The 12,085-nt window shown below is 37.0% G+C and overlaps 1 protein-coding gene and 1 pseudogene across 5 annotated transcripts in view; one reads left to right on the top strand and one right to left on the bottom strand.

Annotated features, from left to right (window-relative positions):
* The window catches only part of CLOCK (clock circadian regulator), a 134,445-nt gene that overhangs the window by 38,975 nt on the left and 83,385 nt on the right, over nt 1-12,085 (top strand). The gene's annotated exons all lie outside the window — the stretch shown is intronic.
* LOC116585357 lies at nt 7,492-7,576 on the bottom strand (annotated as a pseudogene).

Genomic DNA, 12,085 nt, shown 5'->3' with positions numbered 1-12,085 from the left:
ATGCTGTAAGTTGGAATTTTAAGAAGTTTTTATCATCAGTATGACTTGCACTGTATAGAGTTGTAAGCAGTCATTGCATTTTGCTACAGAACGTCTCATGGAGTGGCTTATCCATGATAAATGTACAAAGGATTCAGTGGCAAAAAGAAGGGCATTTAGACAAACACTGAAAAGAAGTAAGCATTTCTGTCTGATATTTCCTGGCCATCTCAGATAAACTTGCCTTGTTCCTTTGTGCCTTTTCTGGGATGAGACATTGTGGAGGCCCAGCAAAGATTAGGAGGCTAGAAGAGGTTGGGGGGGAAAAAAGTCAGAGGCATAAATAAATAAGAGCTGTACTGCCAATTTTAAAAAAATCTGTTTTTTGTGTTTTTCAATCAAGCAGATTACATGCTAGCTATCTCAGCTTGTGTGCGCTATGGAGGGATCAGTGTTTGAAACAGAGAATATGGAGAGGCATGTGATTATTTCTAATGGTGAGTTCTAGAATAACTCAGGGGAATGAGCTGGAAGGATTTTGGAGGAGAGAAAATGTGGAGAGAGTAACAGTCCTGAAGGAACAAGAGGGTTTATTTTGGGAGTTTATGAGTAGTTCTAACACGGAGAGGGTTGCAGCTGACATCATCTGGAGACATGAGAAGGGAATAATTCAGCAGTGACAGTGAGGAACAAGGAGGTCCACCTCACCACCAGGACTTGGTCATCTGTGACATGGGAGAGGAAAACAGATGTCATTTGAAAGGACTGGAGTTAGAGCAGAACTTCTAGAAGAGAGTAGGGTTTAATTGGGTGCAAGCAAGGCAAAGAGAGTGTGCAAGAATATATTGAGGAAGTGGGAGGTTTTGTTAATGATAGCACTATGAGTTCCAGAGAACACAGTTAAAGGAGTTTGGAAATTGGGAAAGGAAGGGAAAAAGGGATCAATGTAGGACTATAAAGAGTGTGTAAGGACAAGAATCCAGGTAATTGTGTGTTGGAGGGGGGAGGAGGGTCTTGGGCCTCTTTTAGTAACTGATATAAAAGGAAAGTAGGGCATAATGGGATTAGTCTTGATGGTTTCTAAGGCAGGTTATTGTAAATATTGAGGGAGAGAGATTTGCGAAAGGCAAATTTATCAAGAGCAGCCAGACATACGTGGATTTGCATTGTTTCTGTTGCTGTCCTACAAATTACCACTTAATGACATAAAACTGTAAAAATGTATTGTCTTACAGTCAGTTCTGAAGCTCAGAAGTGCCACATGGGTCTCACTGGGCTAAATTCAGGGTGTCAGCAGGGGTGCATTGTGCATTCCTTTCTGGAAAATTCCTTCCTCTTTTTCCAAGGAGAATCTGTTTCTTGTGTTTTTAAGCTTCTTGAAGCCTCATATTCCTTGTGTTATGGCCCCTTTCTTCCACCTTCAAACCCAGCAACATTGTATCTTTCTGACCCTTTTTCTCCTTTCATAAATTCTCTGACCACAGCTAGGAAAGGTCTCTGGTGTTTCTTGTTTGCTTGTTTGTTTTAATTTTTTCAATTTTATTTCCAGTTCAGTTAACATGCAGTGTTGCATTAGTTTCAGGTGTACAAGAGAGTGACTAGAGACTTCCACACAACACGCTGTGCTCATCACACAAGTGCGCTCCGGGATCCCCTTTGCCTCTTGCACCCATCCCACCTCCCCTCCCCTCTGTGCACCACCAGTTTGTTCTCTAGAGTCAAGGGTCTGTTTTTTGTTTGTCTGTCTCTCTTCCCTCCCTCCCTCTACCCCTCTCTCCCTCTCTTTTTCCTTTGGCTCATTTGTTTTGTTTCCACATATGAGTGAAGTCATATGGTATTACGGTATATGAAGTCAAACGGCATTTGTCTTTCTCAGATTTAGCATTATACTCTATAGCTCCATCCATGTTGTTGTAAATGGTAAGATTTCATTCTTTTTTATGGCTGAATGATATTCCAGTGTGTGTGTGTACACCTCTACATACATATGTATATACTACATTTTCTTTATCGCTTCATCTATGAATAGACACTTGGGCTGCTTCCATAATTCGGCTATTGTAAATAATGCTGCTGTAAACATAAGGGTGCATGTATCTGAAAGGTCCTCCGCTTTTAGAGACTCACATGATCTCACTACACCCACAGGTAATTCAGGATAATCTCCCCATCTCAAGATCTTTAACCTTAATCACATCTGCGAAGTCCTTTTTTGCCAGGTAAAGTGACATTTTACAGACTCTAGAGATTAGGGCATGAATGATCCTTTTAGTGGCGCCATTATTTTGTCTACCACAGGGTCCCCTCTATCTTCCTTCTGAGCCTAGTAAAGAGTCCTGGTGTGGGGGCAGGAGGGCTGTGGAGTGTAGCCTCAGGGTTGTGGTACCTGGTTCCTGTGTAATTCACTTGGACTCAGACTTCAGTTCTGTACCTTCAGATCTTCTGTAGGACTCAGTGGAGGCTGGGGACAGGCTCAGCCCTCAAGCTCCTCTCTGAAAAAGGAATAAGATGCTCCTAATATTCTGTGGACCAGAATAGTCTGCTACATGAGTAGGGATCTCAGGCATTATTTGAAGAAACACATTAATTGAATCATTGGAATAGTCTTGTGTGTCCTACTAAGAATGTTGTACTAGTTTTTAAATATTTCTTTATTTAATGAAGCTTCAAAAATACTTCACATTTAGACCTTTGAAAGACAATAGTTCTGGCCGTTTGTTTTTTGTCTGGAGCCAAAATTTTGTCTGGTTTATAGTTCAAGTTTGCTTTGGGGTGTGTTTCTTGTTCTTACTGTCAGTTCTCAGTTTCAGTTAGTTTCAGAAACTCCTATATAGAGAGGTTAAGAATGTTTTTCATCTTGCTAATATTTTATCTCCATTCTACATAGGGGTAGGCTAATGTTCCTATTTAGTATTGAGTAAGTTAAGAACTATTTAATTTCATCTTTACTGATATGTTAATTAATTTAAAAAGTATTTGAATCTTCACAAGTTAAAATTGTTCTCTTAAGAATAATTATCTTTTCAGTTACGATACAAACATTGAGTGATCTGCAGAAGCAAGTTAGAGTTTTTCATAAGTCATGATAAACGTAGTGAGGATTACTGCTTGGATTTTGTATTATCCCAGTCAGTTAAGTTTCAGCACTACTTTTAATTAATGTTAGTAGATCCATCAGCTCCAGAAATAATCTGTGATATCAGATTTAACTGACCTAAATTCCAAAGTAGGTCAGTGGGTCAGTAGGTTATTAGGTTAGAAAAAGATTTATTGTAGTTTCCATTTCTTAAACCCAAGTTCCTGAGTTAATCATTTAAAATTAATAATTTAAAGATTATTGATATTTAGGTGAAATGAAAAGTTTTTTCTTTAAACTATGGCAACAGTACATAGGAAAATAGCCCCTGTTGCTCTTATTTTTTAACAATAACATGTTATTTTGTTACTCATACTTTGTTTTCTGGAGTGGATAAACATGTAATTTATGTTCCTGAAGTATCAGGGCTCTAATGTTGGACAATTAAAAAGAAAAAGGCAGCACTTCAGTTTTTCTAATTATAATAATCATGCATGCTCATGCAAGAAATTTTAGAATGTACTAAAGAAGAATATTAAAAATTCATAAGCTACTTAACTACAGTTTTACTTTTGGCTTATTTCGATTTATGTTTGATATATCTTGGTGCCACTGTTAACTGCTATTAGATGCTTAAATTCTTTCTAACTTTACACAGATTTTGCACAGTAGTGCAATGAATACAGAATTTGGCTACACCTTTGATTGTTCCCTTTTTTCTCAAAGTAAAATTACTGGATCAAAGGGTATAAATATTTTCAGGCTATTGATACATCTCACTAAACTTTCTCTCATCAAACTTTAAGGAAGGGGTTTCCAGTTTACTCTCTTAAAGCAGTACTCAGTGTCTGTTTCATATCTCCTTCACCAAAGGTATCAAATTCTTTTGTTATTAAATACAATGGACATTTTAGAGTCATTGTCTCATCTGCACTGCAATATTAACATTGTCAAATTCTAAAAACATTCCTTTCCTTTAATTTTAGGGATAGCTAATCCTTCTTGGCTTTCTTCTGTCTCTTTGATCCTTTGCCATCTCATCTAATTGATAATATTAGCACTAATCATATTTAAAATTCATTTGCTCAGAGTCTACAGTCTGTCATGGTTTGTTTCCCCATCCAATTTCCCCCAACTCTGAGAAACAAACTGAGGGTTTTGGAGGGGAGTGGGGTGGGATGTTGGGTGAGTCTGGTGGTGGGTATTATGGAGGGCATGTATTGCATGGTGTACTGGGTGTGGTGCATAAACAATGAATTCTGGAAAGCTGAAAAGAAATTTTAAAAAAATAAAAAAAAATTCATTTGCTGTTTTCTATGTGCTGTCCTAAACATGGAACATATTTAATCCTCAGAACAACGGCATGTACCTACTGTCATATCTCCATTTTAAAAATGAAAAAAAAAAAAAAAAAAAAAAAGATGCGTAGAGATGAACTAACTAGTCTGAGACCCACAGCTCATAAAGGGACTGAGCTATAATACATACCCAAGAAATCTGTTTTCAGAGCCCATTTCTTTTTTTGTTTGATTCTTATTTAAATTAAAGATTATTTATTTACTTATTTATTTGACAGAGATCACAAGTAGGCAGAGAAGCAGGCAGAGAGATAGGGGGAAACAGGCTCCCCGCTGAGCAGAGAGCCTAATTCGGGGCTTGATCCCAGGACCCTGTGATCATGACCTGAACCAAAGGCAGAGGCTTAACCCACTGAGCCACCCAGGTGCCTCTGATTCTTATTTAAATTACTTAAAAATGTTGTTTTATTGAAGTATAGTTTACACACTGTGTTACATGAATTTCAGGTGTACAGCATCGTGATGGACAGTTCTATACATTATGCTGTGCTCACCAAAAGAGTAACTGCCATTTGTCACCATACGGCACTGTGACAACACCATTGACTGTATTCATTTTGTAACTGGAAGCCTGTATCTCCTATTCCCCTTCCCCTATTTTGCACATCATTTGATGGGCACCTCTACCTCTGGCAACTACCAGTTTGTTCTTTGTATTTATGGGTCTGTTTCTGTTTTTTTGTTGTTGTTGTTGTTGTTCATTTGTTTTTTAAGCTTCCATATATGTAAGTGAAATCATATGGTATTTGTCTGCTTATTTCACTTAGGTTAATGCCCTTTTGGTCCATCCATATTGTCACAGATAGCAACATCTTTCTTATGGCTGAGTAATATTCCATTTCCCAGTACCATCTATTGAAGACACTGTCTATATTCTCTCCTCCTTTCTTGTAGATTAATTAACCATATATGCATGGGTTTTTTGCTTTTTTTTTTTTTTTTTTCCTGTGTTCTCTGTTCTGTTCCATTGATCTCTTTGTCCATCTTTGTGCTGGTATCATATTGTTTGGATAACTGTAGTTTTATTGTATATCTTGAAATCTCTGATAATGATATCTCCAGCTTTGTTCTTTTCTCAAGATTGCTCTGGCTATTTGGAGTCTTTTGTGGTTCCAGGAACATGCCAACATGTAGTTGGCATCATTTGTTCTAATTCTGTGAAAAATACGACTGATATTTTGATGGGTATTAAACTGAATCTCTGGATTCAGTTTAGGGGTAGTATGGATATTTTAACAATATTAATTCTTCCAATCCATGATCATGGAATATCACTCAGTTTGTGTCATCTTCAGTTTTTTTCATTAATGTTTTATAGTTTTCGAAGTATAGGCAGAGCTCATTTCTTTAAGTTCCTTGCTCTGCCTCCTTCCCATTTTATTAATCTTATGGTTTCTGAAATATGAATTTTTTATCAAGTGTCAGCCTTAGCCTTTCTTATATGTTTTTCTTAGAATATCCCATCAGTGTCTTTAATTTACATATTTATTTTGATGGTTCCCGATTTACATCTTCATCCAGTTCTATCTTGAATGCTAAGCTCACTTCTACCCATCTACTGGATGTTTTTCCTCTTGCATATCTCTTAGGTATCTCAAACACAACATGTATAAAACTGAATCCATCATCTGAAATATATATGAGGTATCTGTAACATAGTGATTAAGAGCATAGTTCAAGCTGAACTATCTATGTTCATATCTTAGCTTTATTGCTTAGTTTACCTATAGTCTTTGTTTTTAGCTTCCTCATCAGTAAAATGGAGCTAATAATAGAGTTTACCTCATATGATTATTGAGAGTATTAAATGAGAGAAGACTGAGGAATGAGGGGCACACAATAAGTGTTCAATAAATAGTAGCCACTGCTTTCAATGTCATTAGTTCTCATTTTCCTCCAGCTTATTCTTCCTGTTTCCTATCCAACCCGTAGATATGTCCAAGCCAAAATTTGGATGATACTCTCAACTGCTTCCTGAAATGCACTTCTGATTATTAATCACCAGGTTCTGTGTAGTTATCTTAGTATATTTATTAAAATTCTTTTTTTTTGTTTTTTTTTTTGTTTGTTTGTTTTAAAGATTTCACTATTTATTTGAGAGAGCGAGAGCAAGTGTGTGCAAGTGGGGGCTGGGGCAGAGGGAGAGAGACAAGTAGACTCTCCAATGAGTGAGGAGCCTGATGAAGGGCTCAGTCCTAGGACCCTGAAATCATGACCTAAGTTGAAGTCAGACGCTAACCGACTGAGCCATTCAGGTGCCCCATTTATTGAAATTCTTTAATTTATATGACCCCTGCCTCATTATTTTGCCGAAACTATTATAATAACCTACTTCTCTTAGTCTCCCTAACTCTAGTCTTGCCTTTCTCATTTCATTCTCTATATTGTAGTCAGAATGATACTTTAAAAGAACAAATCTATTAATTTCACTTCCCTGCTTAAAGTTACTTCAGTGTTTTCATGTTGCCATTGAGGGGCAGGTGATTTTTTTTTTTTTTAAACTTCATGTGACCTTTCATTATATACATACCTCATCATTCTTACCTCTTACCCCCAGTTTTTACCCCACCCTGTCCCCAGGTTTTTGCTCTGATGATACTGAACTACTTAGAGTACCCCAAAATTATAGTTATTACTTATGTCTCCAGACCCTTGCATTTACTGTTCTTTTGGCATCACCATTCTCTGTCTCTCAGCCTGGTGAATTTTATTCATCCTTCGGATCCCAGCTTAGGGATTTCTTCTTCCAGCAGGCTTCCTCAACCTTTGTGTCCCTCATATGTATTCACAGAGCATTTTGTGCATGCCTCTGGGAAGTGCCTCAATTGCAGTTGCTGTGTCTGTTTTGCCATTTTAAAACTACCATAACATAGTGTTGGACACTTGTATTGGTGCTCAGTAAATATTTGCTGAATGATAAATATGTGAAGTATAATTTTTAAGGAGCCACTGATATTTATAACAAGTTTTTAAGTTTCTTTGATTTCTAGCCAGGAATAATTTTACATTTATTAGCCATGTATTTTCTTTATGCCTCATTTAGTTACACTTTTTGCTCATTTTGGAGTTTGGATTTTATTTTATTTTGTTTTACTTTTTAAATTAGCAATAATCACGCCTCAGATAAACCTCATTGGCTACGATACTGCCACTGTGCAAAGCTTGTTTTACTTTTTTCAAATAAGTCTCAGTTTTAATAATAGCCTCTACACAGTTGCTACTGAAAATTGAAATAGCACACCAAAAAATTTTATTACAGTTCAGTTTTTGAAAACCAGAAAATCTGGCCTATGCACCCTGCCAATTATGCTCTAACCAAATCACCCAAAGTTTTCTGTGTATTTCTTTTGCACAAGTTACTTAGCTTCCAATTTTTGATGATAGGTTTTATCTTAATAAATTTAAGCTTCTCAAACACAATGGCCACATTCGAAACCTATTAGTGCTTCCTTAGGTCAAATCAAAATGTGGAAGTATATTGAGGTCATTCAAATGTAAACTATAGGATTCCTCACAAATTACTGGTATCAAGGTAGAAAAGATTAAAAAAAAAAAAGACAGAGCTTATACCATAGATTATCAAAATATTATATAGTTTGCCCTAACGTAGAGCAGCTTTCCCTTGTTGCTACATAATGATTCTAAAATTGCTAGCAAGAAGGAACAGTACAAGAATAAAGTTTACGTTTACATTGGTTCTGTGTCATAATTATTTTCCATGCTGGTATCCTCAGGAAGATCTTTATGATACAGGCAATAACGATGGCTATATCTAAATCTTTCAACACTTCTGATTCAGCGTCAGTTTCTTTCTGCTTAGATCTTTTTGAAGTGTACACTGCTGGTTGTGGTAGCGCTGGTATTCAATCAGTCACATCATCCTTCCATCCTTTCTTTCTGAGCTGTTAACAGGGTCCTTCTCTACCCCTCCTCCTGCTGCTGCGGCTGCGGTCAGTGAGCCCCTGTGGTTTCTTCTTTCTGTCCTCCCATTGGGGTGTGTATTCTCATAGAGGGGAAAGGAGTTGGATCCTAGGGTCGAGTCAGTTTACTATGGTTCTTTATTAATACTTCGGAGATAGTTTGAGAGGCAGCTGAGCCTTCCTGGGAATTCTCTTCACTGGGCTTCTGAGATGATTCTGGGGCCCAGATTGGGTAAAGCTGCTTTGGTGAATCCACTGAAAGCCTAGGGCCAGGGATGGGGGGGATGGATTTTAACATTTTTCTGAGTAACTTCTAAATATCCTTATGTGGTAAAGATATTAACCCTTTGTCATGCTGCAAATGTTTAAGCCTTCTGTTTTGTTTTGTTTTTTTTTCCCCAAGGGGGAGTTACCATTTGTGTTTATTTTGTTAACAAAATTAGGTATCCCTGAGCATTATATCTTCTGTTTTTCCCAAGAACCATTTTAGCTCAAGAGTTTTGAAGCTTAGTTTGGTTAAGTTATTTTCCAGAGATTTCCATCAATGCCTTTCTAAATTCCGAAGGTCTTAAGTTTTATGCTGACTCCTCCAGCATGCTCTTTATTAGCTGCTTTAATTCTGACTGGGGAGCACTATTCCAGAGTACTTAAAACCAACTAGGACGTAGGGATCTGGCTTCTGAATTTTGTTTCATGCACATTTTAGGAACTCAGTCCTTTTGCTCTGGTGCTTTTGAGTCAGACCATTTATTTTTTGATTCCTTCAGTTTTCCAGGGTAATGTTTCATTATTAAAAAAAAAATCCCCTTTTCTCAAAAATATATCAGTCTTTTCCTATAAAAAATATCCCTTTTTGTTGCTGTGATATTGCATATACAATTATATTCTTTATTTTAAAAAATTTAGAATGGGGTACCTGGGTGGCTCAGTTGGTTGGGCCACTGCCTTTGGTTCACGTCATAATCCTGGAGTCGTGAGATCGACTCTTGGCATCGGGCTCCCTGCTCAGTGGGGAGTCTGCTTCTCCCTCTGACTCTTCTTTCTCGCATGCTCTCACTCTCTCATTCTCTGTCAAATAAATAAAATCTTAAAAAATTTAGAATGGGCATTGAGTGGGTCAAAAGCAAACTTGAGTGTAAAGTTTTGTACTAATTTTGTGGGAAGGTTGAATTGGTCTCAGTTAATTGAGTTACTCACCAGTGCCAGTTGAGTATTAGTATTTGTCAAATACTCTGACAGGTTCCTCATAATAGATGAATAAATTATTACTCCTATTTTGAAGGAACTCATGATTTAGAAAGCTATTGTCAATGAGAATGTTATAATGATACTCCACTTCTACAATGAAAAGTAGTAAGAACACAGTAATTCCTAATTTTCCTTGTCCATGAAAGAGCACTGATAACTGAAATTGACAGGTTTCTGAAGTTTTCAGCACCAAAAAATTTGAGTAAAATTCACCCTAATTTTCCTTCTTGAAGGCGACAATGAAAACTAAAGTATGCATGCACACACACACACAGAAAGTAGGGAGACAGTGGGAAAAACCAAATATGAACCAGCCATGTGAATAGTTAACTCTTTAATAATATTATGTAAAGATGATTATCAGTAACTATTGGGTCATGACCTTTTTTATATTAGCTGATGCAGAGATTTCAGTGAACATAATTCCTCTATGTTCATTGGTGTTTTTAAAGCAAGCATTTGAACTATTGAGAACTAATTCACAGAAAAACTATTAAATAGTGAATACTGTGGCAGCCTCTGTACAGTTGGTGTTATAAAGCATTAGATCATGTCGTTAATTTGTACCATGGTCTATTACAGGAAAAGGCCTAAGAAATTCCTTGTTGTTAATTAGTTACTTCAATTTATAAAGTACCTATAATCTCTAACATAGAGTTTGAACTTCTGTTGATCCTTAAATGCTTACTGACTTAAAATGAGTAATTGACAGTCTTAATCTAATCTTGGGTACCTTTATTTTTCTGTAATTTTTTACTGTAATAAAAATTCTAATTGAAAAAAATTGAGTCTCTCATAATTTTTTTTTATTTTAAAGTTCCTAGGTGAAAATACATTTGTGATATCAACTTTAAAATTATATTATTAAAGTGACACTAACTTTCAGGGTTTAAGAAAATTATTATAATGGGAAAAAGAAAAAAAATACAAAGTCACCACTTTGTCCCCAAAAGCTGAATGATCTAAAAAAACAATTCTTGGATGCATAAAGAAGGGGGGGACACAGGAAAACTTGATTACAGGGCAATCTCCCCAAGATTAGAGTCAGACAGGCAAATATAGGAGGTCATAACTTCCTAGAACAGAGACTTAGGAGCTGAAACCATTTCAGAAACCAGTACAGAACTGGAACTGTACTTCTGGTAATTGTAATTGACAATTTGCTGGAGGCTTACTATGGATAACTTTGACAATTAAAAACTCCAAAGGGACCTAGTCACAGGGGGGCCTTAGCAGTATCGTGAGATTTATCTCTTAAGAGCTCAACCAGGTTCCCATAGTGAATATCAGAAAAATCTCCTCTTGTTTCCAGCAGGAGTGGGGAAAAAAGAACCATTTTGAAATACACCAGCGCCCTCTTTTCTTAACAAGACCCACTCTCAGGGGAAACTAGTTAATGGAAGTCTAACTGATTTGGAGGAAGGAAAATATCAAATGCCTGCCTACTCTAAACATGTTAATTTAAGGAGGGAGAAAAAAACCTGACAAACACTGATGAAGTTCACAGTCCAGGCTTACTAAAAGACTGAGGCCTAATCATGGACTATCGAATGCTTCCCCTCCCCCAAGACCCCACCACCACATTACTAATGGCCTGTTTATAGCAGTTCCTTTTACCTAGTGCATCATATCCAGCAATTAAGAAAACATTATAAGGCATACCAAAAGACAAAAAATGCAATTTGAAGGGACAGAGTGAATATCAGAACCAGACATGGCACAAGGGTGTTAGAGTTACCAGATCAGGAATTTAAAGTAACTATAATTAATGTGCTCAGGGATCTAGTAGATAAAGTAGTCAGTGTGCAAGAACAGGTGGGCAGTGTAAGTGGAGAGATGGAAATTCTAAGAAAAAAGGTAGATAAGGAGTTAAACACTGTACCAGAAATGACGAATACCTTTGGAGGGCTTATTAGACTGGACACATGAGTAAAGAATTTCTGAGCGGGAGGATATCTTAGTAGAATCTTCAAAAACGAAAAGCAGGTCCTGGGTGCGTCAGTCAGTTAAGTGGCTGCCTTTGGCTCAGGTTATGATCCCTGGGTCCTAAGATCGAGTCCAACATCGGGCTCCCTACTCAGTGGGAAGCCTGCTTCTCCCTCTGCCTCTGCTGCTCCCCCTGCTTGTATTCTCTCTTTGTGTCAAATAAATAAATAAATAAATAAATAAGTAAATAAATAAATAAAATCTTAGAAAAGAAAAGAGGACAAGACTGAAAAGAACAGAATATCCAGGGACTGTGGTGTGGGACAACTACAAAAGTAACGTTTAGTGGGAATAGCAGGAGAAAGAGGGAAGTTTTGAAGTTATAATGTCTGAGAATTTCCCCAAGTTAATGTTAGACCCCAAATCACAGATCCAAGAAGTTTGGAGACCACCATGAAGGATAAATACCCCCCAAAACAACGCCTAGGTGTATCATTTTCAAACTATGGAAAATCATATAGGAAGAAAAAAATCCTGAAAGATGCCAGAGGAAAAAAAAACAGCTTACCTGCAGAACA

This window comes from Mustela erminea, chromosome 2, assembly GCF_009829155.1.
Source record: "Mustela erminea isolate mMusErm1 chromosome 2, mMusErm1.Pri, whole genome shotgun sequence".
Lineage (NCBI taxonomy): Eukaryota > Metazoa > Chordata > Mammalia > Carnivora > Mustelidae > Mustela > Mustela erminea.
This window is presented reverse-complemented; position numbering and strand designations above follow the sequence as displayed.